Source organism: Staurois parvus, unplaced genomic scaffold (genome assembly GCF_062004578.1).
Source record: "Staurois parvus isolate SC_StPar_1 unplaced genomic scaffold, SC_StPar_1.0 ptg000086l, whole genome shotgun sequence".
NCBI lineage: Eukaryota > Metazoa > Chordata > Amphibia > Anura > Ranidae > Staurois > Staurois parvus.
The window spans coordinates 1,560,284-1,585,013 of NW_028317882.1; the positions used below are offsets into that span (position 1 = coordinate 1,560,284).

At 42.1% G+C, this 24,730-nt stretch overlaps 1 protein-coding gene across 2 annotated transcripts in view; it reads right to left on the reverse strand.

The window, feature by feature from the left end:
- Nucleotides 1–3,412: 3,412 nt before the first annotated feature.
- The window catches only part of RBPMS (RNA binding protein, mRNA processing factor), a 294,262-nt gene continuing 272,944 nt past the window's right edge, over nt 3,413–24,730 (reverse strand). For both annotated transcript variants that reach the window (XM_089669979.1, XM_089669978.1), the window contains one exon: nt 3,413–13,165. The gene's annotated coding sequence lies outside the window, so the exon portion shown is untranslated. The remainder of the gene's footprint in view (nt 13,166–24,730) is intronic.

A 24,730-nucleotide genomic window follows, 5' to 3' on the forward strand; every position in this document is an offset into this window, starting at 1 on the left:
CTGATCGCAATTGCAATGCTTTGCAAGCTCCTATGCAAAGAAAAAAGCGCAGCAAATGCATTATTTTTTTTTAAAAGTGGACTTAACTTGTGACGAGGACCTGAACTCAGAAAGTGATTTGCAATGTTATACAAAAATATGTAGATATGGTAATTATACAAGGACTTTCATGGCAGGATCACCAGGAATTATTTTATTGTAAGCTGTTTAAATGACTATTACATTTACCTTAAAGTATAACTAAAAGCAAAATGTGTTTTTCAATTTTAGATAGAGTGGAGATGGATTAGACCACCTATTAGGTTTTTATTGTTCTCTGTGTCTGCATTAGGGAGATTCTCCCTCTCTATTTGTCCTATTTACTATTATGGTGGCCATATATGTAACGATCTGCAAGATCTAAAACTAAGAATTATTTTAAGGCTCTGAGGGCTTGTTTACACCATACGTGTATGAAAATTAATGGAAACTGATGCACAGATTTCACTTGCATCAGTTTTCATGCGCGCTTCAATGAGTTTAATACACATCTCTTAGATTGTAAGATCTAACGAGTAGGTTCCTCTGTTTCCTCTTGTACCAAATTGTATTGTAACTGTAATGTCTATCTTCATTTTGTAAAGTGCTGCGGAAACTGTTGATGCTATATAAATCCTGTATAATAATAATCAAAAGTGCAAGAAAATCCCAAATTTGGTGTTCTGCCATGTCTGATTTGCTTGTTCTCAATCCCCTGCAGAACGTACACTGAGTTGCACATGCAAGGGACCTCACAGGCATCAGACTGCTGGAATAGAAGTGTGTAATCTTGAGTTTAGTTCTGCTTTAAACTTAAATAGATGATCAAACATTGTTAAAAATACAATAATACCTTGCTGACAAATGTAAAAATATAAATGTGTTTCAGTGACCAGCCAGTTTGAATGGATGGGTAATTTACATCCAAGCAAACTGGATGTACAGCGAAAGGGGAATTAAAAAAAGCACTTAAAACACTTTTTTGTTGATATGACCCCTTTATAAGGGCTTTACTGTCATGTGAAGCAGATTCAGATAGTTCTTAAAGTGGAACTTAACCAATTTACCTGTTTGCTAAAATAGTTCCACTGTGAATGATAGCTGTCAGGGTCGTTTGTGTTCTCAACCAAACTGACAAGCCATCAAAAGGCTGGTGTCATACTTGATCACATGTGCAGCATCATAGCAACTGCAGATCAAACGGAGGCCAAGGCCTCGTTCACACTATATGTACATAAAAATCAATGTGGAAAAAACCCACACATATTTGATTTGCCTAGAATATTGCGTGGCAGCTTCATTGGCTGTAAAGATTTACTTCCACTTTAATAGTAGAAAGTGGCACTATGGCTTCACTAAATCCATAAAGAATTCCCTCCAGTTCGTAGATTACAAAATGGAGGAAATTAAGACCAACTGTAAGTTGGCGTACAGAGAAAGGCTTGGTGCCTGGCTTTACTTCCACTTTAATAGCAAAAAAGTGGCACTATGGCTTCACTAAATAATAATAATAGAAAAATACCTTTTAAACAAATCCAAGTCCTAACATATATATATATTTCCTATGCTGGCATACATACTTAATACAAAACAAGAAAACAATCTTAACTATAGATTGCAACGGTGTTCCTTGTTTCTTTTATTGCTTTCAGTGATATTGATCTATCACTCTAAATCCAGGAAAGCACTTATGTTTTTGTTCATACCATATGTGCATAAAAACCAATGGGGGGAAAAAAACCCCACACATATCTGATGTGCCTAGAATATTGCGTGGCAGCTTCCTTGGCTGTTAAGGTAGATGGCTTTACTTCCACTTTAATAGCAGAAAGTGGCACTATGGCTTCACTAAATCCAGAAGGAATTCCCTCCAGTTCGTAGATAACACTATATTACAAAATGGAGAAAATTAAGACCAACTGTAAGTTGGCGTACAGAGAAAGGCTTGGTACCTGTCTCTGTCACTGTATAGCAGGCGGCATATTTGCTGCTGCTACCTCCTACTCTTCCCCACCCGTCACTGGACGCTGACGGTTTCATAGCTGACAGGCTCCTAGCGTCCAATGGTGTTACAGTGGGCTAGTTTCCCATAAGGTCTGTTCTCTCCTTGCGATTGACAGCAGGAAGGTGGGCAGATTCTACAGCCAATAGCAGGCTGTCTATTGGTTAAGGATTCAACCACTGCCTGCTGTCAATCACAAAGTGAGCAGATCTGATGGGAAACTAGTGTCTGTGAACCTCCATCATGCTCTGCAACCCAGCTATTGATTGATGTGCTGTCTGTGTGACAGTGGCGGAGGAGCTCATCTGCACTGAGGATGAAGTGTCTGTCCGGCCCGACTGTGCCTCCATGCATGGTGCTTGCCCCACATTCATGTACTTGTTTCCAACAGCTGCATTAAACTTTTGCCCACACTGACATCTCCTTGCAGAAGCAAGACCGAATTCTAAAGATTGTCACAGATACTATGAATCCCCCCCCCGTGTGTATGAGAAGACGTGCTTCTATGTATAAGGCTGAAACTATTCAAATAAGGCCTCATTTACATGAGCATTGAAGCCTGTAGGTAGTGAATGGGCCATACATTTATGTGGCTTAAACCAGGTGCCAAATGCTCGTGGCTCAAGCCACATATACACATGGCCCCCTCATGATCTGTCGGCCTCAGAGCATGTGTGTTTAAGGCTTATGCAGGCCATATGTGGGTCGAATTCAGAATGAATTTTCTTTAGAAAATCGTAAATTTCGTACGTTTTGTGAATCGATGGTGCCATCATTGATTTCAAAATTCAACCAACTAAGGTGTCCGTTTATGAACCAGCAGTAATAGATTGCTGCTCAGTTCTCCAGCATTCTCGGAGAACACAGTTCTCCTGTGAATGCCTTTAATGAAGCAGTTCTCCGAAGGAAGAACAGTCTCCAAACGCTGGAGAACGGTCTACAAACGCTGGAAAATTGCTGATTTTACTATAATCTCGCAAGATCCTCTGAATTGCAGCTATTCTCTGTGTCATAAACGGACACCTAAGCCTCCAATTTCACACGTTGCTACAAAAAAGAATTTTCGAGGCCAAGAATTTTATTTTCATTCCAGGTCACAGCTCATACTTGTTTCTTTTTCAATTTTATTTCTCACATAATTCTCCCATCATTGATTAGTTCGTATTTCCAAAAATTTCCAAAATACCCGATCAAATTAGTTGATTGCACGAAAATCGGCCATTTCTGTGGCCCACTAATGGTGCAAAATTCGAACAAAAATTCTTAGAAAAGATTTTTGAAAGAAAATTTTTTCGGAATCTGACCCGTGTATGGCCGGCTTTAAAGCAGAACTCTTCTGTTCTGTTCAGCTTTTTCAGCTGTTGGCAAACAATAAATGCACAAGATCTCAAATTGCAACAATATTTTTTTTAATAAAAAATAACAATAGAAAAGTACCTTTTAAACAACTCCAAGTCTTAACATATATATATTTCCTATGTTGGCTTACATACTTAACACAAAACAAGAAAACAATCTTAACTATAGATTGCAACAGTGTTCCTTGTTTCTTTTATTGCTCTCAGTGATATTGACCTATCACTCTAAATCCAGGAAAGCACTTAAGTTTTTTTTTTAAATATTAGAGTATAAAACAAGAATAATGATATAAAGATTAGAGTGGTACATCCCTAAAGTTTCACCATGACCATCTTTTGAAGATATCAGTGATCAGGACCGTAACATATAATGAGGCTGATATGCTAAAGGGGTTGAGAATGCGCACTAAACAAATTGAATAAATACTCACTTTAGTTATCCAATCATGTGCAGATGAAATAAGTGAACATGAATCAGCTTTTTACATGATTGGTTAATTGAAGTGAATATTCACACACAGGGGTGGACTGACAGCTCATGGGGCCCCTGGGCAATAGGGGATCATGGGGTCCCTGTGTCCTTGCCCAAACTCAAAAAAGCCTATGAAAAAGCTACCAGGGGCATCTCATGGGGCCCCCTACTGACCCCGGGCCCTCGGGCAGTGCCCGAGTTTCCAAATGGTCAGTCTACCCCTGAATCACACAATTTATTGAATATGCTCAACTCCTTTAGTAAATCCCCCTCGTCGTGTCTTTAATCAGGTGTCTTCCTTCTTTTTGGAATTTGTGTCATGGCACAAATTTCTATGCTTACTGCATACACCAAGTCTTTGTTACCAGCTGCATTGCATAAAATAATAGCCCACACATACATATAATAGTAGCACCACAAACTGCATAAAACAAGCTTAAACACAAAGCAATATTAGAAACAATCACCTAAAGGATACATAGCGCAATTGTAAGCAAATAAAGTTACTAAATGTTATATATAATATTAAACGTCAGACGAGAACTCCAAATGTCGCAGAAAAATAACAATCAAATTGAGACCACTCAATAAAAATTGGAGTGATCTTTATATACTTAATATTAATTCCATACTCCTGGTATGATATTTTTTAAAATTGTAACCAGCATCCATCTTTAAAATATCTTGATCTCCATAGCTATCTAATACGATTAATTATCTTTTAACACGGGGTAGTATGTAAAGATGTACATAATAAGTCACATGTAGAATGGCCATTGATGGAGTTTGCTGAATGTATGACGGCAATAAATATATATATGAAAAATGAAAATGTGCTTCAAAAATATCTTCTAAAAAAAAAATCACAAACCTGTGTTCCCCATATAATTTATAAACATTTGTCTAAAATGTCTTAAACAACTTTCTTAAACACAGATTTGTTCGGGTTTTTGATTAGAGTTTTTTGAAATATGTTTTCAATTTTTGAATTTATATTAATTGTATTTTCTATTTTTAAACACTATATTTATGGTTGCCGGGAAGTAATATATTTTCAAATTATATTTATTTTTTTTAGCACTGTATTTATGGTTATCTGAAGGTTATATCTTATTAGTTATTTATACAGCTGCTTTTTTTAATTGTATTTTATTCTGGAAGAATGGAACGTGTATATTTATTTATGACAGCAATGTATGTAGCTTGAAAGGAACAAAGAATTAATGTGATGTAAATACACCACGGGGATTATTTATATAGACTGGTCTTGGTATCAGAAAGATAAGCCTAAGCAACTGGTTTTTGTCTTCGGTCTTGTTCTTACAGTACCTACTGCTGCCATTTCTCTGCATTATCATGGATTGCAAATGTCTTATACATTTTATGTAATGGGTAAATTCTGGAATTCCAAAGAATTATAATGCTCTGCTAGACAAACTTAATTTCCCACTACCGGCCCATAATGTATGTAACAGTATTTATTTTTTTCAAATGGTTCATCTAAAAACAGAAAGCCAGCACATATGACCTACTAACTTCATTATGGGAATTAGCTATCTTTGTAGGATTTTGTTCTATGCTTTCTAAGGGCTTAGCATTGTGGATGCTATAATCCATGACCTATAGATAAGCTTTAACAGGCAAATGCAAAGTACGTATATGTATCAAAAGGTGACCCTTAACCCCTGGTTCACATATCCAAGTTCCTGCGGGCCGTTTTGCGTTTTTCATTTGAATGGACTCCAGTACCCCGGGACACGCAGGTAAGAAGTCCCTGCACTTCTTCAGAAAATGCAGCCGGCACGGGAACCTTGGTTCCCAGTACGATTGTGATTTCCAGTACGGGCGGCGTGCCATTAGAATTAATGGCACCCGCCCGCGGGTCCGCATTCCTCTGTGCGGGTGGTGCAGCTGCACAGATTTCTGTGCGGATCCGCAGTGGAACCACCCGCACATATGTGAACCTATCCTAAAAGACCAGGTTCAACTGCATATACAGATTCATCCTAATTCTATCCATCGTGTATATAGTGAGGTGGTCCCAAATCCAGAATATGAACTTTTTTTTTGATAAATGTTCTGTTCAGGCTGTATGAAGGATTGCAGTACAACATTGGTCTCATAGATAGTAGTGCTTATTTGCAGAAGAGTCTTGACGTAATGACTGCCCTGTGGGTTGTCTACATGATAACGGCAGAAACCACAAAAGCTGAAAAATTGTTTATTCACTGTATGTTTTACTGATTAAAAAAAAAAAAGAAATCAATGAGGCTTGTTCTAAATTACCTTAAACGTAGTACTATAAAATCAATACCTATATGCTGTCAAACGTAGCATCTGATTTAATAAAAAGCATACTTTTAATCATCCAATAAAGTGCAAAGGAAATTACCATTTTTGCATTCTTTGCATGTTTTTGGGTGTTGACAGTGAACATAGCTTCACTTGGTAAGTGAAAAAAAAATGCACTTCAACCCCCCCTAGGAATTATTTGCTGGAATTCGTGGAGCTGCTCTCTATTTGCACATTTTAATAAATAGTTCTATGTATTTGAGTGGGGAATATTTCCCCCCCCCCCCCCCTTAGCAAGATCCTCCCTTGGCATTGCCTGCACCTATATTGAGTTTTCTAATGGAACATATAGAGTATGTTATAGAATATTTTATTGTGGTGACAACTGTAATTATAAAAACAGATCTAAATATATATATATATATATATATATATATATATATACACACTGACAATGCAATCTCTTTATAATTAAATATAGCATGGAATCTGAATAAGCACTTCTCTTTTCCAATTTTCAATGACTTTGGGGAAAAGGAAGACCAAACCTAATTTATTAAAAGTTAAGTTGATGCATAGACCTTAATAGGAAGAGTTAGGTTCCATGCACACTGGACATATACAACAGCCACTTCCCTTGCCAGAAAAAAAACCACACTGATATAGAGCATTTTTGTACACAGTTTAGGAAAGTTTAATATTTTTTCAGCTCCAATCAAAAACGCAAACCAAAAGGTTTTTTTTTCCCTGCTTCTAAACATTGAGCTTAAAGTGTTACTAAACCCTGGACCCTGCATTCACTATATCTGGTCTCCCACAGTACACACAACATGGAAATGCAATTATTTTAGCAAATCTAAACTGTTAAATACTTTTCTCATCAGCAGTTTTAGCAGTCTTGTGACTTCAGTAGAGCACTGGTTAAAGCTTGTAGGAGGAGTTTTCTTTCTGCTCTAGGAGGATGCAGAATCCATGACCCTCTGACTGGACAATGTTTATTGGCCCTGTGCTGATCACATGCACTCTCCCAAGAAAAAAAAAAACAAACAAAAACCTCTTTAGCAATACACACATCCAAATACTGAGCGTGTGCAGAAGGGCTACAGGTTCAGTCTGTCTTATTGGCTTGGACATTTGAACAAGAGGAGGGGGAGAGAAGACAGGATCAAACAAACCTTTTTACACAGTGCAGAAGATTCCACAGTGAGTATAACAAGCATGCTTTACTGCATATACAGACTGATTTTACTGTTGTGGCTTTAGTAACACTTTAAATGTGTACAGTAGCTGCTTCTACAGGTAAAACACTAAACTTCTGTAGAAGCAGCGATTTTTAAGCCAGTGTGCATGGAGCCTTAGAGGTGATGAAATACCATAGGTTTGTTTTGGTTTTTAGTTGTCGTAATTTGCGACAACAGTAGCTCAACTAAAAAATGCCAAGCTTAACCTTTAACGACAATTTAAGATATTCGAGGACCATGAAAGCATTAAAGGCCGGTCCAGAAATCCAACCATGCCCCACTCCACCCACAATGGGAAACATTTTAGTAGATTTTAATTTTCGTGATGTGGCTGCCCCTGTGAAATAAGCATGGCTTTTCTGATTTGGTGATGAACTTACACTCTCTGGAAAAGCAACATCCTAACTGCAGTTAAAAAGTAAACAAGATATACAGTATTCACATACAAATTTAAATTGCAATTTACTACTAAATTTCCTAATGGATAGAATAATTTTAGATCACATAGAAAACTCTAAAATCACAAAAATACCTCAATTTGTATATTTTTATTTCTTGCATTCAGCTTGTTGTAATCCTAAATGCTACTTGGCTGATATAAAAAAAAAACTGTTAAACAAAAAAAAAAACAATAGAGGCTCCAAGGTACTAGACACAAGTCAATAGTAAAGGCACAGGAGGCTTCATATACAGTACTTATCACAGTATAAAGTACTTTTTAAAGCTCTGTAATGGATCATGTATGTGAAACAGGGGCGGACTGACCATTCGGGCCCTGCTCAAGGGCCCAGGGGCAGTAGGGGGCCCCATGAGATGCCCCTGGTACCTTTCATAGGCTTTTTTGCGTGTGGGTGAGGACACAGGGGTCCCATGATCCTCTATTGCCCAGGGGCCCCATGAGTTGTCAGTCCGCCCCTGGTGTGAAACTTATTATTTTTGAATCATATTTTCCATCATAGTCAGTAGCTGGAAAAATACTTTTTCTTGAACTCCCTAGGTTTGTATCACCCTGGTATTACTCTCATATCATATGTGTGGCTCTTTCATCTCATCAGGTTATATTACTGGCACAGCTACATACATTTACAGGGTCAGGGTGCCAGATGGCACCTGGGCTGCACCATGCCCATAGAAAGGAATCCATAGCTACTCTGTTAGTCTTGTGTGTGGACGTCTTTAAAGGACCTGTAATGTCAATGAAAGTCTTTGGTAGCATCCACATGCAGGTTGAATGATGTGTGCAATCCCGAGTTTATATAGGGAGCAGCAATGTATTGGATTTTGTCATCAGTCAGGTACACTGCAAAAATGGTCTTCTATCATGAACACACCCTACATTGCAGTTATACAGTGTGATGTCCTGCCATTTCCTATTTCATCTGTCACTCGTCAAGCAAAAAGATCCTAACAGTGTACATGTAATCCTGTACTGAATTAACGGACAGCTGCAGTAAAGTGGAATAAGAATACATGGACACAAGAAGCACTGTCAGTTCTACTGATATAGGTGCAAGTGGTTGAATGGAGGCCAATTATCCTCCTAGGTTGCCTGTCACCACAACCCTTATGTCTGTGGCACTGTATGACACTTATTAGCATCTGGGTAAAAAAAATAAAACTAACTACATGTATTTGTTGGACAAAAAGCCACTTTGATTCCTGCGACCACTGTAAGCATACACAGGATTTGAATAGCTGCTCTAATGAAATGACACAAGCCCCCAGTAGCAGAGAAATGTAGTTCTATATAAAACACAGTGGATGTGAAAAAGAACCTGCTCTAAAATCATCCAGGCAACCAAAGTGGTTATTTTTGGGCATGTCAAAACATAGCCAAACCAATTCTGACCAAAATTAGGATTTGTAAGTAGAAATAATCTTTTAATAAAAATATGTTGTTATCATGTGTTTTAAGTATTCTGATGTTTCAGAATTTCTTTTTTTTTTTTAACAAAGTATGATCCCAGTGGACAAGGAATCAAGATCCTGCCTAGCAAGTCAGTATATTAATAATACATAAAAGCAAAAGAACAGGTATACAAGAGAACTTTAGTTACAGCAAGAAAACAATGTCATCTTGGCCCTTTTTTAATGCTTAGGGTAACCTAAAGCACGGGTGTCAAACTGGTGGCCCTCCAGCTGTTGCCAAACTACAAGTCCCATGAGGCATTGCAAGATTGAGTTTCAAGCATGACTCCCAAAGGCAGAGGCATGGTGGGACTTTGGCAACAGCTGGAGGGCCGCCAGTTTGACATCCCTGACCTAAAGGATAGGCCCTGAGGAAGTCATGTGATCCGTGATGCAATGCGTAGGACAGAAGCGTAGTGACGTCATTTCTGGCACAGGCGGCAGCCGCCATCTTGGTACACCTCAGTGTAATACACCTGTGTGTAATTACAGTTTTATATGCCTTATGGGTTGGTGGACCCTGTGTTTTTATGTAAGTAGGCACTCTGCTTGTTTTCTTATCCAAGAAATGTTTTTGCTTACTACACTATGGGAAGTTCTCTGATTTCATTTTCCATGTGGGGGCCATTGGATAGGAGAGTGGTTGGCATTTTTTATGAGAGGACATCATTACTGCTGATACGCAGTGCTCACTATTTCCACCAAGAGGATTGCCTTGATTATTACAGAGGGAATATACAGGAATAACATTGGTTGAGTTCATTTAAAGCAGTGTTTCTCAACTCCAGTCCTCATGGACCCCCAACAGGTCATGTTTTCAGGATTTCCATTATTTTGCACAGGTGATTTGATCAGTTTCACTGCCTTAGTAATTACCACAGCTGTTTCATCTGAGGGAAATCCTGAAAACATGACCTGTTGGGGGTCCATGAGGACTGGAGTTGAGAAACACTGATTTAAAGCCTTATGACTCCTTGTGGCTCGCAGTCTGGAGGTGAAAGTGCATGCTAGCTGATGGAGCATTGATTTTTGCAGTGGTCACTGGATGTGTCACAATTTTCTGAAGATACACAGATTTATTGGGACTGTGCACGTCGTTGTTGCATTTTCACATGTATTTGTACTATTTATGTATATGTGATCTATGGTATTTTTATTTATTTTGGTCACGTAATACTATATTGATCACTGATTGGGTCAAGATCATGTTTATTTGATTTTCTGTTCACTTTTAGATTGTCACCTGTATCACAATGGGGGGGGGGGGGGTTGTTTATTTTATAATTTATGTGATTATTAATTTTGTTTATTCATCATTGATCACCATCAATTATTCACACTCTACGGGTTGTTTTCTTTTCAGCTATTGGGTAGCACAACGCAAGTTTGTTATTTATTTTTCTTGAACCTAAAGGATGAAGTTCCATTCATGGCAAATATCTACCATTTAGTAATTAAAGCAAAACACCAGTCATATTTTTGCAGAAGGGTTAGGACCCATGTTTGTATTGCAATCTGGTTCCTGTTTGGAAGATTCACTCTCACTTTTTTTTTTGGAAAATAAGGTCATTTTACAGTTGTCACTAGAACAGGTGTCACCATGGGGCGATTGCTTCTCCACTCATGTTCTGGAGACAACTGACAAAGACGCAGCTTGTCTCTATATTGGGGAGGTTTCCTTTCTCTTCTTATTTTGTCACATGGGGTTGACTTACTAAAACTGGTTCACTCAGAATCTGGAGCAGCTGTGCATGGTGGCCAATCAGCTTCTAACTTCAGCTTGTTCAATTAGGCTTTAACAATAAAAGCTGGAAGCTGATTGGTTTCTATGCAGAGCTGCACCAGATTTTGCACCCTGTAGTTTTAGTAAATAACCCCCAATGAAGTGTGGCAAAACCAAACTGCAGTAACAGCCAGAGTGTAATTCTAAACAGGGCTGAATTAAGTGCAATTAATGCCCTAAATACAGTCCAACAATGGTGCCCCCCCCCCCCCTTCCACTCCACCAGTACTTAGCTAACAGACATTAAGACTCTAAGTGCTGAAAGTGAAAAATTCTGAAGCCTTAGACCAAACCCCACAACTATATTAGGTAAAAATGTTTTCATTGTATTTGTTTAAGAGGTTGGGCATGGATAAGAATCCAGCAACAGACTGAAGCCTTTTATTTTGAAAAGATGAGGGAAGCCTCTTCTTTGATAAAAAATTATTATTTTTAACTGTATATTTGTTTTTACCTGGTAGCTCGGGGCAAAGGGGGAAAAAAGGATAAGTGCACTTTTTTTTCAAGTACACATCCTTAAAAATGATAATAAACCCTTACAGATACTCAGTGAAGTGACTAGTCTCAGGTGATACACAGAGATCAAGCAAATCCTGCTGCATAAGCTGTACCTGTTAATCTGCAGTCTTCTCTTCTCCACAGCTTGCTAAAGTACATAATTTAAACCACGTTTCCTAGCTCCAGGAAGCAGGAGGTGGGGATCTGATGTTATGTATTGTACACCATACAGCAGGGAGCTGAGTATAATCTGAGAGCTTAAGGGAGGGACACACCACCTCTACACAGTCTCATAGGGAAACATGCACAGCTGAGGCTGACAATGACCTGCTGTGTGCTGGAGGGGGGCAGTTCAGTCCCTCGGGAAACTGTCAAAAGAGACTCAGGCAGATAGCAGAGAAAGAAAATCACATTTGGTGCTTTTGATAGAGGCAAGTACACACTATAGAATGAGGTGATTTGTTTGTTTTTCATTCCAGGGGTTTTCAAACACTTGTGCATGACAGCAGGAGGAAAACCTCTGTGGTGTGCCTTTTGTGTAATTGTTAATCTAGACCTGGTTCTAACCCTTACATACTGTATTCAATAAAAAAAAAACTGGTTTGGTTGTATTTTCACTTTTACAGCGGCCATGAATGTGAAAGACCACTTCTGCATTATACCATATTGTATATCAAAGCTACTTGTGGTCACAAAACACCACAAGCAGAATGGTGTCACAATACTTTGTTGCTGCTATGGGTGTTAAAAGGGTATTATGTCTTGAAAAATAGTACATTCAGAAACAAAAATGGACATGTAAATGGCCAGTCAAAGCATATGCTACTGAAAATTATGGGTTTTTTTGGAGCTTTTTAGGCTACATAGACTACACACAGAAACACCTGGTACAATTGGCCATAGAGAAGGCAAGAAAATGCGTTAACTGCACAGGGCACTAACATACTACAATACAATATAAATTCACATACAATAGATTTACTTTACAGAGAATCCTCTCTACATTAAATAAAACCTTTGTTTATATTTTAGCATAATAAAATAGAAATCGTTCTTCTAAAATGATTCATCCAAATCCCTCTAGCTCTGAAATGGCATAAGACTAGATAATACTGGAAAAGCAGATCTAGTGTAGTAAATATATACAGCTTACTTTAACAAAAATAGTATGAACAAAATCCCTCTATCTTAAAATACAGTTCTTACATTTTTTTTTTTCTCCTTTGAAAAAGATTTCCACAAGTGTTTACACATGCAGCTTACGGTTTTCAAAAATATTATTTTCTTTAGTTACACATGGTGAAAAAATGGTGGCCAAAATTAGTGTCTTTAAACACAGTGTATGTTTGCTTGGGACAGAGACCGCTTGCTGCGATGGCTGCTCTGGTTTTCTTAGGACTGGAAGAAATAATTAGACAGCACTGCATGACAAGCCAAGCTTTCACATAAGGCACTTGTAGTTCGTTACAGTGTAAAAGGGATAAGGTATATTCATTTGCATTTATCGTCTGTTGGGTAAGGCAGATGTGTGATAGGGGCTGGGTCAAAGTCTTGAAGGAATCTTGATGTAGTGACGATGGGATGTCTGTAAGCCTGCAGGTGAGAAATGAGAAAATAATGCTATTAAAGTAGTACCAAACTTTGGCATTTTTTTTTTTAACAGTGACACATCAGTATTTCTTAGCATAGTGCAATAAACAGTTCCTTCCAACACAGTCCCTAAATGCTTCCATTTTTGTCATTATCCACCCACACCCTATGTCTTCCTGTGCATGGATTCCCCAAACTTCCTGGCGAGGGGGTAGAGAGAGCACTCATAACCTCACTACCAGGGGTTGCATTCATCATGCCCCAGCTTGCATAGCACCACTGTGCATGCGTAGTCTGTCACTGAGAAAATTTGACTCCACCCACAGGCAGTCCATGAGGACAACAGGCAATATCCACATGTCACCCTGTAGTTCTCGCAGGTGCATACACAAATGAGAAAGGAAAGGAACCATAAAGAAGTGGAATACGAATGCAGCAAAAATATGCATCCCTCAAAAATGGAAATGCTCAGATCCCCCAATGATGGGCCAGTGGATCGCTGCGGTGAACGAAATTGCCAAAATGGAAGGCTTAAGGGCAGCTATAAGAAGAACGGAGGAGAGCGCTGCAAAACATGGTATTATTGGCACGATTTCCAATATTCCATATGTCCCCTGCACCTTCTTAGATCATTCTACCAGATTACGAGTGTAAATAAAGATGCTGTAGTGGATTGTGTGGGTCGTGATGTGAAGATCCATCCCTGGAGTCTCAGCTGTGATATTGTTCCCAATTATGCTTCCAATCCCCATCACTCTCTACACTCACTTTACAAGAGCTCTCAACCCCCCCCCCCCAACCCTTTTTTTTTCTTTTCCCTTACTCTTTTCCTCTATTCTGTCTTTCCTACTGACTACAGAAACAATTGTGTACTGTCCACAATACTTTTTTTATTTGCACTAACATACTGTTTTCAGGACAAGCTTTTGTGGTATGTCCCCTTCTTCAAAGTCCAAGCAGTACGGGGGGCGCTCATGAGCAGCAGCTGCCTTTTAGATATCTTCCTCGGACACAGCGGCCGATTTCTGACCCTCGGGGGGGGGGGGTCCCCCTGCTTTCTCCCTGGCCCCTTGTCCTTCCAGTATCCCGATGGGCAAGAAAATGGCGGCCGCCCACGTCTCCAGCACCCAGCGGAAAGCGCCAGAATTTGTGGCCTACCCGCCGGAGGTCAAGGCTGAAGCCGTGGCCTCGATTTTGGGCCAGCCGCCGGAGGCTTCCAAGACCCTGTCTGCGAGTTCACGGCTACCGCCGGAGGCCGCAAATGAAGCCCCAGCCTCGATTTCGGGTCCCCCGCCGTCGCTACCCATGGGTGGGCCAAATCCTGGCGGTATGGAAGACCTGGCATCAGAGACATCCCGGCAGTCTCCCATTCCATCCTTGCGGGATGCTGAGCTCCTGCGCCGCTTCAAATTCATGCTGCAGTCGGAATTGTCCTCCGCTACCTTCAAGCTGGCCGACCGAGCTGCTGATCAGAGCCCAGCTCATTCATCTGGATCCCCGGCGAGTCCGCTTCCTCCGGGCCACATCTGGGAGCGGTCGTCCAACAGGAAGAGGGCCCTCTCTCAGACCCCTCTACGATCAAGTCCTTCCTGTTCTTCTCTGGGCTGAAGATGCATCTTGGACCTCCCACATGTCGTTTCACCGATGGACTTCGCTGACGGGACAGTGAGTTTGGCCCTTAGGGCTTTCCCGGTTTGTTAGCATTCCAGGTTGGGACTGATCCGGCTTGCTCCCTTGGGTTCCATCCCTGGTTGGGGGGGGGTCTCCTCCTGGACTTAAGGATTATGACTTTCTACTGCCGCAGCCTATTTTGGGTCCAGGTGATGTTATTCGGGTCTCCGCTGGTGGCATAAGGTGATGGTTCCCTTGGGCTCCGGGGTGGGAGGTTGACCTGGTAGGCCCGGTTGGGTGGGAGGGGGTTGGCCCCTATGGTTTTCCGGGTTTCTATGGGGAGGTCATCACGGAGGTTCTCGCTCCTGGGCCTTATTGCCTTTTTGCCCCCTGAGGGCTTATGTTTTTGATGTTTCCGTTTGCAGCCATGTGTCCGGTGGTAGAGCCACCCCTAACTAGTATCCTTCAAGTGTAGGATGCACGTCACCATTGGCGTGACACGATTGCACTGTTGTGTCTTTTTTTTTTCTTTCTTTGTATTTTTTTGTTTTTGTTTTATGCAGGGTTCCGGGACGCCACGGTCCGATCGCCATTGGGAGTGGAAATTGTTGGCTGCTTTATGCTTTTTCTGCTGAGCGTGTTGTGCTGGTGCCGCCATAGCCTCGCCCCTTTTGAAAATACATTCACAAAATGTTCAAGGCTTCAATTCGCCTCAGAAGTGGGCTAAAGTTTTTCATCACCTCAAATCGCAACAAATTGACGTGGTATGTTTACAAGAGACCAGGTTTTCTCAGTCCTCCACTCCACGTTATCTTTCACCTCACTATCCCACCTTTTACACGGCCTCGGCTACTGAGAACCATCGGGGTGTACTGATAGCTTTCAAATGCAATCTCCCTTTTGTCTGTGCTCGGAAAATAGCGGACCCCACGGGCAGGTATTTGCTTCTGCAAGGCACCATCTGGGACCAGGAGGTTACTTTCGTCTCTTACTACACGCCTAATCGTTTTCAGCATAAATTCTTTTCGCATCTTTGCACCATTGTTTCCCGACACTCCAAGGGTCTTCTTGTTGTCTTGGGGGATTCAAATGTTACTTTGGATTCCACATTGGATAGTGCGTAGTGCTGGAGGAATGTATGCGTTCTCTCTTGCGGACGGCGGGGCTAGCGGACGTCTAGAGGGAACTTCACCCAACTGAACGCGACTTTACATTCTATTCCAATACTCATGACAGTTTATGTAGAATTGACCATATATTCATGCATGTTCAGCAGCTTCCCTTGGTCCAGCAGATAACTATTCCCTCCTCACCCTGGTCAGACCATGATCCCTTGGTACTCTTTCTTGCCCTCTCTGGGTCAGAACGGCGCCCTCTTCATTGGCGCATCAATGACTCTTTATTGACCACTCAGACTACCTGCCAACAAATAGAATTTTTCTTACGAACATACTTCACGGAAAACTCGGGATCGGTCTCTTCGACAGTGCCCCTGTGGGAGGCGCATAAGGCCAAGGTGTGGGGTCATGTTATACAGCTGGCGGCGGTCCGGAAGCGGGAGCGCCGACTTTTGGAGCTTCATTCTCTCCTGGCCTCTGCGGATGCACGTTGGAAGTCATCTCCATCCGCGGCCCATAAACTCGCTCGGGACGCTCTGGCGGCAGAGTTGGACCTACTTGCCTCGGAACGGGCCCTGCGTTGGACCAAACACAAATTTTATTCCTGTGCTAATAAGCCAGGTCCAATGCTGGCCAGGAAACTCAATTCTGTGGAGAAACCCCATAAACCGATCCGACTGCGACTTCCCACAGGTGGCTGTACTTCTAATCCCCAGCAGATTGTTTCCCGTTTCTCAGACTTCCTTTCGCACCTCTACGCTAAACCAGATCCCTTCCCTGTGACTCAAGCAGAGGCATTTTTTCAAGATCTCCAACTTCCTGGATTATCCAAGGCAGCACAGGTGGCCCTCAACGCCGGTGTCACCGTACCGTAAGTGCTCCAAGCTATCAAATCTTTATGGTCCACCGTGGCCCCAGGTCCCGACGGCTTCTCCGGTCTCTATTATAAGAAATTTTCAGCCCTGTTGGCGCCCTTTTTGGCTGACTATTTTAATGAGTTACGACAGGGCTCCTTGCCCTCTCCAGACGCGCTTAGAGTGCATATCTCCATGATTCCTACGACGACCGATGATGTACAGGAACTGCAAGCCTTCCGGCCCATTTCTCTTCTTAATGAAGACCTGAAGATATTGGGCAAGATCCTTAGTTTCGCATCAATAAATATTTGCCTAGCCTGGTCCACAGGGACCAAGTAGGGTTCGTCCCTGGGAGGCAGGCGGGTGATAATGTTCGTAAGGTGGTCCATCTTATACATTTTCTGCAACAGCGGAAAATCCCGTGATTCTTACTGTCCTTAGACATATCAAAAGCCTTTGATTCTCTATCCGGAGAATATCTGCGGTTTGTGCTGTCTCGTTGGGGTTTTGGGGATTCTATTCTTTCTTGGATTCAAGCCTTGTATTCTTCTCCTTCGGCCTCCGTTAAATACGCTGCGTATTTCTCGGATCCCTTTCCTATTGGGCGAGGAACGAGACAGGGTTGCCCCCTGTCCCCGACGCTCTTTGTCCTGGCGCTTGAGCCGCTGGCTTTAGCGCTCTGGACCAATTGCAATGTATCGAGGGTTCCATACGCGGGACAGGAGTAAGCTGAACCTTTTTGCAGACGATGCCCTCTTGACTCTTACTAATCCTCTGATGACGCTTCCTAATTTGCAACGGGTTCTTGAGCGCTTCCCCTTGATTTCGGGTCTCCATATTAACTTGGATAACACTGTCGCTCTCAATATTACTTTGGCTTCAGATTTAGTTTCACGCCTACAATCCCACTTCCCTTACAAATGGGCTTCCTCTTCTCTTGAATACTTAGGCATTCGCTTGACCCGCACCTATGACTCTCTGTTTGCTGCAAATTATTTTCCATTGCTTAGCTCTCTATCTTCTCTTATGCATTCCTGTCAAATTTCCGCACCTGTCTTGGATAGGACGGGTTAATTCGGTAAAAATTACCATCCTGCCGAAATTGTTATATTATTTTCGCACCCTCCCAGTGCGGGTTCCCCCTCATTTTCTTCGGTTGCTTCAGGCGAAGTTAATGCAATTTATCTGGGCCAATAAGCACTCCAGAATCTCCAGAAATACGCTCTTTGCTCATAGACTCCAGAGTGGTCTTGGGGTGCCTAATGTAACTAAGTATTATCAGGCGAGCCAGATTGCCCCGCTGTCTATGTTGCACGCTTCCTCTGACGTTCCTCTCTGGGTCCTGCTGGAACTACCTAATTGTGCCCCTATCGCACTGTCGACGCTTCTATGGCTTCCCCCTGCCCTGCGCCCTATGGCACTGAGACTGATGTTGCTCTTTGGCTTACAGGTCTGGGACTCGGTACGTTACTCCAGTGGCCTGATGTCAATTTTCTGCCTTTGCTCCCAATTATTAACAACCCTCTTTTCCCACCGGGTTTAGATCATCCAAGGGCGTTTTCTTGGTGGATGACTAATGGTTTTTCGCAGGTGCGACACTTTTTGATTTTTCGGTCCTTCCCCACCTGGAATTCTCTTCGGGAGTCCCGGGACGTTCCCCCGGCTGAATTTTTTCGATACCTTCAATTGCGGCACTGGCTGCTCTCATTGTGGGGCACTTCTGCTTTCCCGTACCAGAAATCTGCCTTTGAACAGCTTTGCCAGCAGCGTCCGGGCATCCCTGGCCTTATATCCCTTCTTTATGCAGCTCTGAACAGACGCTCGTCGCATACTTCTCTTTCATATGTTGTTCAGTAGGAGCGCGACCTGGGAGTGGCTGTGGAACCGGAGGACTGGAATAAGGCCTGGTCACTCATAGCTAAATACTCATTCAATACGACCAGGCTGGAGGCAGCCTATAAAGGTATTGTTTCGTTGGTATTGGGTTCCGGCTCGTTTGGCCCAGGCGAACCCTGCCTGCAGTGATCAATGCTTTCGGGGTTGTGGCCATCGTGGCGATGTATTGCATATCTGGTGGTCATGCCCGAGACTGTTTCGTTTTTTTGGTCTCGTGTGTTTGGCTTCCTTTTCACCTTGTTCCATCTCTCCATTCGCCGGGATGCTCGGTATGCCTTGCTTCATTGCCCCATACCGGGCCTCTTGGCTCACCAGCAGAAGTGTGCTTCCTATTTGTTTTTATTGGCCACTAGAACAATTGCTCAGGCCTGGAAGAGTCCGTTTGTCCCTCTTCAAGGGATGCGGGATCGTATGACCACTATGATGCTCAACGAACAGATGTCGAGTATCTGCAATGACTCCCAACATAAATTTTTGAAAATATGGGAGCCGTGGTTGCATTATTCCTTACCCACGCTCCCCCCGGCTAGACTGGGGATGTAATGGCATTCGGTATTGGTGCTCTTGGACCCCTGCTCTTTGTTTTTTTTTTTTCCCTTTCTCTGTTTGTTTCTGGTGTGACAGTGGACAGCTGCCTTTAGTTGTTACCTAGTTAGAGTTGCATTAATGTTATTGTAACCTATGTGCCATTGATAGCCCCTGCGTGGGCGTACCTTTTCCCTTGTTGGCGTTAAGAGCACTCTTTTTTCTATTTTGCTTTCTTTATCTGTGCAATTGATAGCCCTGCGTGGGTGTGTTTTGTTGCCTCTGTTTTAAATTAATAAAAACCATTGAAATACAAAGTCCAAGCAGTACTACTTCATAAAGTTTTAGCAGAAAACTTTGTGAAGTAGTACTGCTTGGACCCTGAAGAAGGGGACATACCCCAAAAGCTTGTCCTGAAAATTGCATGTTAGTGCAAATAAAAAAAGTATTGTGGACAGTACACAATTGTTTCTGTAGCAAGTGCACTAATACAGCTACAATCATCTACTACTGACTAAAGTTTACACATATATTGTAGGACATGCTACTTGATGTATGTCAGTTGGCACAGGGCTACCAACTTATGTTCTTAGTTGGGTTTTCTTTCTTTTAAGTTCTAATTTGGAAAATACTAAGTACGTAAGCAAGACTCTGCTTAAGAAGTATCGTACATTTATGTCTACACAACATACAGCTACGGTAAGTCTATATATCCAGGAGGTTTCCCCTGATAGGTAGATATTTTTGGTCTAGTTACCACCCTTTTATTATATGATGGATAACCTTTGTCTTCATTTACTGTTTTTGTACTTATGCAATATGCTGTGATTCTGCTCTGACTGTTTGGTGTTATTGGATGTTCCTGAGTTTTGTACCATTACTTTCTTTTTTTAAGATTCCTTGTCTTGCTGAAGTACACAATAAAAATTTAACTATTAAAAAGAAAAAAAACAAAGTGGAATACATGGTAAGTGTTTAGGTCAGTATGTTAAATTGCTTAAAAAATAGGGTTTAATATCACTTTAAGGCCCAACTCCAGGTATTCCTGCTCAATAAGTCTAGGGGTACAGGAATAAGGAGTAATACTTGCCTTATTTCTCATTCCTGTAGACTCCCTTTATCAGTGTCAACTCGCATGAAGCCTCCTCTCCACGGCGCTCCCAGCCATAGTTGCACACCTACCACCTCCATGCACAATACCAGGTTGACAACCCTCTTCGTGTCATCGATGCAGGGCTATTTACTAAAACTGGAGAGTGCAAAATCTGGTGCGGCTCTGCATAGAAACCAATCAGCTTCCAGGTTTTATTGTCAAAACGTAATTGAACTAGCTGAAGTTAGAAGCTAATAGGCTACCATGCACAACTTCAGCAGATCCTGTGTGCACCAGTTTTAGTAAATCTCCCCCAAAGGGACCTTCCACAGCCTGAGTACCAGAGGGAGAAAAGAAGAATGCTAGAGCAGGAATAGGGTAAGCAATGCAGCCTCTTCAGTTCCTCCTTGACCCAACAAGCATGTAGCACTTGCAGTGCCCGAGTTGTCTTTAAAAATGGTAGTTAAATATCAAACACAAATGTACCTTTAACAAATATATGTTTTTAAAGTTCACAACCTACAAGCTCAAAAAATGGAGGTCTCCAGCCTCGGCTATCACAGTTCCTATCAGTGCCCTTCTGGAGAAATATTCTATCACCGTTATGCTGCATTTGCATTGGTGTTTAGGAACTGTGTGAATCCTGAAACACACACATTGTGTCCAACCGCAATAACCACAGGTGATAGCTGCAGGGCTGCTGTTAGAAGCCACAAGGCCCCATCCAGCTAACCTGACAGCCCCCCTCAAAAAAAAAAGTTTACTATGCTTCTGTTCTGAATGAACATAGTGAATGTTCGATACCAATCATTCATGGTGTTCATTCAGGAAAGGAAGTGGCTGGTAAATGTAACATATTTACCAGACCCTTCCCCCACTCTCCATCCTGAAGGATCCTATTGTGTGCTTGCCAGTGGGATGAAGAGGAGGGAAGCTGGCAGCACTGCGGGGGTGGGGACACAAAGGGGGCCTGGGCAGCAGGGGGAAATGTATAGTGCATAGGGAGGGTGATGGGTGCAGTGGGGAAACCAATCCCCTGTATGAGGCAGCAGCTGAAAGCCAATGGGAGGGAGAGAAGAAGCCACCAACGTTGAGCTGCTGCAGAAAGAACCATACAGGGGATTGGTTCCAGTGATTGCCCCCGGCCCTGCCGATCATCCTTCCTGCCCATATCTGACTCACCAAGCTGCCTGGGCCCCCTGCTGGCCTGAGCCCCATACAGGAGGACTGGTGAAACCCCTTATCCACAGCCCTGGATAGCTGGCTGTGGAAACAGACAAGAAAAGCTGCAATGGTCACAACGTACACTGCTGTTGGGATTCAGCTATGCAAATTCAGCCTTACAGGAGAGGAAAGTTGAACAAGGGGATATAAAAAATACAGTTTTTAGCCATTAAATGCACGTTTGCATACAACTAGTATACACTTGAAACAAAGATAGCAATAGCAGATTAAGGAACAATTACAAGCTTTGCCACGTAATTATTGGTGCATGAGTCTCTGCTGGGGAGATTACCACTCACGTCTACTTCTAACTCTTCCCTTACACTATCCAAATACATTTTGGCTGGAGTTTTGCTTTCATTAACAAGCATACAAACGTGTGTATAGATAGGAATATGTATATTGGGTATCTTACCAAGTTAAGCAATACCCTGAACAAAAACCTTGATGAGTTTAGAAAGCCTGGGGCATACATTGGCCCATATGTATGTGACTTTGCAAAATGTAAAATCAACAAATCAACCATTAACATTCTAATGAAGCAAACAAAGGACTAAAAACTTCCCTGTTTCATTAGCAAGGTGACTTTTCTGGAGAAATCTTATGAACCGAGTCATTTAGAAAGAGAAGTCATATGCAAAATTGCTATGCTTATCATCACATCGCTGCTCTCTGCCTGTATGCATGAGAAAAGGTTACCAGTCATGCTTCTTATAGAGTTGTCAAAAATGTAAAGGACAGCTGTACCTTTATAAAAACATTTGGGAAATGCACCCTCCCACCTATCGCCCAAAGCTAAACTACACTAATTCAATGTGATTAAAACGATCAAACTGAATGCAAATCACAAACAAAAAATCCTACATTTGATTGACTTAGTGAACATTTCACTTGAAAATGATCAACTGTAGTGGAACTTTTGTCAATCACTTCTGACTGATCAAACAAATGTCTGCATGTTTTGTGAGAACTGATCATAATTCAGATTGATTAAACCATTTTTAATTTAACACATTGAGCACAATAAAATAAAGGATTTGTTAAACCTCCTACCCCAGTACTTGCAGTTTACAATTTTCACTGCTTCTGGCTCTCTCACTCCTGCTTCCCCGAACTTCTGGTCTTTACAGTAAAGAGTTGACAGTGAACAGTGCAGTCTCCAGTCAGTCTGTTAGCTTGGAAAAGGGTGAGGTGTGTGTGTGTGTGTGGAGGGGGGGGGGGGGGTTAAGGGAGGAGCATGGTAGGTCCTTGCCATTCTAGGCTGTGGGGCTGAGTGTTTCTATAGATGCACACAGTGTAGGGAGATACAACTCTAGTCCCTGCATACAATGGTGGTTTCATAGGTTGTTGCAAGAGAAAGGAGCCAACAGGAAAAAAGAAACCTGGGACAGTGTTATGAATTAAATGAATATAATGAAACATAGCAATGAATGATAATTAAAAGACGAAGAAGCTTACTCAGTGATTACAACAGGTATGAAAAAGGGCTTAAAAAACTGAGGTTTATAGAGGTAGTAAAGTTCCCCAATAAAAGAAAAAAAAAATAACTCCTTGCAAGGTAATACCATAATGTGCATCGCATACTAGCACATTATGAAAAACTTACTTTAAAACGAAGCCCTCCAGCAAGCACACTGTGAGCACTGCAGAGGCTTCCATCTTCACCTAGTCTTCCTTTCAGGTTCACAGGCTATGGCTGAGCAGCGATGACGGCACTCCCGCACAATACGAGTAGGACTCGCGGTTTATGGAACAGAGCTCTGAAAGAACAGTATGAGTATGTTGTTCCTTCAGAGCTCATGTATTGGTGACATCACCAGCTGCTGCTCACTGGAATATCATCTAAAAGGTGCACATTTAGGAGATATTCAGTAAACTTTTTTGCCTATTTTTACCTACAGGTAAGCTTTAATATACACTTACCTGTAGGTAAAAATAGGCAAAAAAGTTTACTACCTTTGGGGCACCTTAACCTGCCCCTATACCACTCTAACCTGCCACTATATTAACCTAGCCTGTTACTATACCACCCTAATCTGTCGCTATAACACCCTAACCTGCCCCCATACCACCCTAACCTGCCAACATATTACCCTAGCCTGTCTCTATACCACCCTAATCTGTTGTTATAACACCCTAACCTGCCCCTATACTACCCTAACCTGCCGCTATACCACCCTAACCCTGCCACTATGCCACCCTAACCCTGCCACTATGCCACCCGAACCAGCCACTACACCGTCCTAACCAGCCACTACACAGTCTTAACCAACCACTACACTGTCCTAACCAGCCACTACACTGTCCTAACCTGCCACTATACCACCCTAACCTGCCACTATACCACCCTAACCCGCTACTATGCCACCTTAACCCACCACTACACCGTCCTAACCTGTCTCTATACTGTCCTACTTGCTACTATGCCACCCTAACCTGCCACTATATTGCCCTAACCTGCCACTATATTGCCCTAACCTGCCACTATACCGCCCTAACCTGCTACTATACTGCCCTAACCTGCCACTATATAGCTCTAGCCTGCCACTATACTGCTCTAGCCTTCTACTATACATTACTGCACCCTATACTGTACTCGCTTGTGTTTCTTCCACCCCGTACTGTACCCTCCTGCCTGCCCACCAGTCCTGTACTGCTACATAAATGCAGGCAGCTGATATGCTGGGAGAGGCATTTATGACAGGGGGCAGTGTGTATGGGGGGGCAGTGTGTAGAGAGGGCAGGACAGTGTGTACAGGGGGTGAATTAATTTGGGATAATTCCCTGGTTTTGTTTATTTGTTATTTCTAATCAGACTGAAAAACCATACCCAATATGTAGCATAATTTAGCCAACTCACGCGTAGCGTGCCGCAGGTTACCATCTGCCAAGCAGAGGCTCCATGTAAATACTTTGCCCAGGGGCCCATGATGCTATTAGTATGGCACTGACCATCACTTTAAATTTTTTTTAATAGACTGTTAACATTTATAGCAAATACTTTACATTTTTATATCGTCAGTTGATTGCAAAATTCTGAACAATACCATGTGTCTTGTATCATTCATAACATAATTGATGATAGATTGGTTACTGTAGATCTACTGTATATTATTCACAAAATGCTAAGTATATGGCCACTTTAACACATTTGCCTCTTCCCCAGCTGTTTACTTACATTAGTTTTAAAGCAGCTGCGTCTTCCAGAGTTTACAGCCAGTTCAAAGGAAAATCCCATCAGTGC